The sequence below is a fragment of the Salvelinus sp. IW2-2015 genome, linkage group LG13 (genome assembly GCF_002910315.2).
Source record: "Salvelinus sp. IW2-2015 linkage group LG13, ASM291031v2, whole genome shotgun sequence".
NCBI classification, from domain to species: domain Eukaryota; kingdom Metazoa; phylum Chordata; class Actinopteri; order Salmoniformes; family Salmonidae; genus Salvelinus; species Salvelinus sp. IW2-2015.
The window spans coordinates 2,022,771-2,026,235 of record NC_036853.1 but is presented as its reverse complement, the minus strand read 5'-3'; the positions used below and the strand labels follow the sequence as shown (position 1 = coordinate 2,026,235).

The following is a 3,465-nucleotide window of genomic DNA, read 5'->3' as shown; positions in this document are numbered from 1 at the left end:
TTCCCAGTCCCTGACTGATCCGTCTGTTTCTCCCAGTCCCTGACTGATCCGTCTGTTTCTCCCAGTCCCTGACTGATCCGTCTGTTTCTCCCAGTCCCTGACTGATCCGTCTGTTTCTCCCAGTCCCTTGACTGATCCGTCTGTTTCTACCAGTCCCTGACTGATCCGTCTGTTTCTACCAGTCCCTGACTGATCCGTCTGTGTTCTACCAGTCCCTGACTGATTCCGTCTGTTTCTCCAGTCCCTGACTGATCCGTTGTTCCTCCTAGGCCTGACTGATCCGTCTGTTCCTCTGAGTAGAATATGTTATTGTGCGTAAATTATTGTACAAATACAAAATATTCAAAATACATATATTATAGAAACAATCAATATGCAAGCAGGTGAACTGACTTCTCCATCTTCTTCTGGTAGCGTTCCTCTTCCTCAGCAGTCTTCTGAGTAATCTCCATCTTTCTCCTGTTCACAACGCAAAGAAACACATGTTAACAACATAAACATGTTGGACTATCTATCACACTGAGAATAAGTACAGCCTATTCTTCTGGAGAGTAGTGCCAGTGTAACATTAATGCATTCCATATGAAAGTTATGTTTGACAACAAGTAGTTTTTGTATATCTTGAATGCCAATCAGAAAAAAAAATCTAAATTCTGTTTTGCTTGTCTTCTCTTGTGAGTCTGATTGCTTTTATTGCTAGTGGAAGGTCAGTCCTTTTCTAGTGTACAGAGCCAGGAGAATAGAGGCTGTTGTGCTCTACTTGATGTCTTCACAGATAGTTTCTGAACAGAAGCCTAGACCTAATTTGGCAAACTGAGCAAAGATTGTCTTCATCTTGTGGGTTGACAAGTTGAAATCAACATAAGTTTCAATCATCACCTACTGTCTACTCAAAAGATATTACATAAGTGACTCGTTTCAGGAAACTAGGCGTATGTCGCACGTCACTACTTCACAGGAGAGGCATTTGAACATAAACATTATTTTTTATCAAAATTGCATTTTTTGTCAGAAATGCCTTCTGGAACATGTAAACGTTCATGTGCCTTAAAAACAAACTTGTATTCCATCCGTAAAAAAAATAAATTATGCCTACAACAAATACAATTGTTGGTTGGTAGCAAAAGAAAAATCAGGAACCTTTCCGTAGCCATGACTGGCTGAGATAATGGATGGGCTGGACATGATGGAGAGATGAGTTTGATTGGTCTGCCATGTAGCAGGCTTCTGTTTATAACTGAGCTGCTCAGTATGTGTTGATAGTCCTTTCTACCCCGCTGTTTTTGAAATACAGGGCATTCGGAAAGTATTCAGACCTCTTGACTTTTTCCACATTTTGTTACTTACAGCCTTATTTTAAAATGTATTAAATCGTTATTTTCTCTCATTAATCTACACACAATACCCCATAATGACAAAGTTCTCCCAGAGACATGTCAGAATCAAGGGAAGGCTGAATAGAGCAAAGTACACAGAGATCCTTGATGAAAACCTGCTCCAGAGCGCTCAGGACATCAGACTGGGGCGAAGGTTCACCTTCCAACAGGAAAACGATCCCTAAGCACACAGCCAAGACAACGCAAATCAACCTGACAGAGCTTGAGAGGATCTGCAGAGAAGATTTGGGGAGAAACTCCCCAAATACAGGTGTGCCAAGCTTGTAGCGTCATACCCAAGAAGACTCGAGGCTGTAATCGCTGCCAAATGTACTTCAACAAAGTACTGAATAAAACATCTGTAAATGTAAATGTGATATCATATGTAAATCTGATATCAGTTTTTATTTTTAAACGTGAAAAAGTGTCAAAAAAATGTTTTTATGGGGTATGGTGTGTAGATTGATGAGAGAAAAAAACTATCTAATCAATTTTAGAATAAGGCTGTAACGTAACAAAATTTGGAAAATCGAAGGGGTCTGAATACTTTCCAAATGCACTGTATATAACGTTAGCCATCAGAGTGACTTGACACAACGCGGGCCAAACAAGATGTAACTACAGACAAAACGTTAAACAGAGTTAAATGGTTCCAGTCTGCCGTGAAGCGTTCCTCCATGTATACAGTAAGAGTCTAGCTACATTTTCAGACATTATAAGTTTCTAAATTTGTCAGAAAGTCATTTTCAATGCAAGTTAAAGCGTACTGTTTGCTAGCAAACGTTACATGTATGATCTGTGTAGTAATATTATTTGAATCAGAAATCCATTTGCATTCTTAGTTATACCCTACTGTTAGCTAACTAACATTGAACCTGGTTGGTTAGCTTTAGCTACCTGCAGATTCATACTACAGCAATGGCAATTTTTGCATTGCTTGGTAGTAGTATGAGTTGGGATTATGCCTGTTCATTGTTTAGCTATCTAGCTAGCTACATGTCTAAACAAAAGACTACATATGTAAACAAAACACTTCGCCAGATGATTGCATGACCCATCAAGTTAGCCAGGTGTGTCTGGGGGTGATTACGGCCATCTATTGTATTTCATGAACATTTGTACATGTCCAGACAATAGTGACCCATCCACTTAGCTAGATGTGGCTAGGAGGTGGTTATAGCCTTCACATGATCCATCAATTTAGACAAGTGTGTTAGGTAAGCGTCATCTAATAAATATAATATATTTATAAAATATTTGTATCTAGACACTTTCTGTTTTTGACATTGTTACTATGGAAGTAACCATTTCACTGTACTGTTTGCACCTTCTGTATCCTGTGCATGTGACAAATAAACATTTTATTTTATTTGATATAGTGTGTGTTTACCAGAGACGGTTATGTGAAGAACACATAACCTGCACCAAAGTCAGATTAGGATTTAGGCAAAGGACTAGATAAAGTGTATATTTACCTGGAGTTTTTCTTTATTGTAGGCTACTACTTTCACCACTTTTAGTCTTGAAATATTTGGTTGTTTACTAAACTAATCACTCTGTTTATCAAGTGGCCTCACATGTGAATCTTTAAAGAGATGGATGGGAGCTAAGTCTTAGAGGGTGTGAACGATGCTGAATGGGTGTAAACAAAGAAGAGCTCTCCAGTAGGTATACCAAAACATTCAACGGCCATTTTCTCAACACAGAATTACTTAGTCTCTACTTTTATTCAATGTAAAAAACACAATTTCAAATGTTGCTACATAAGACTGAATCGAGGCAGTCAGGCACCTATGTTTTCTCTCTGTGCTTAATGACTTACTATAACCCCTAATGACTTTACTACAGTATACCCATAACGACTTACTATACGCCCTAACGACTTGCTTACCCCTAATGGCGTACTATACCCCTAACAACTTACTAACCAGTTACCCTAACGACTTTACTATACCCCCTAACGACATTTACTATACCCCTAATGACTTACTACAGTATATCCGCCTAACGACTTACTATACCCCTAACGACTTGCTATACCCGACTAATGGGCGTACTATACCCTTTAATGACTTACTAACAGGTAATA

At 38.7% G+C, this 3,465-nt stretch overlaps 1 pseudogene; it reads right to left on the bottom strand.

The window, feature by feature from the left end:
* Positions 1–3,465, bottom strand: part of LOC111971784 (harmonin-like) — a 35,537-nt pseudogene that overhangs the window by 18,157 nt on the left and 13,915 nt on the right.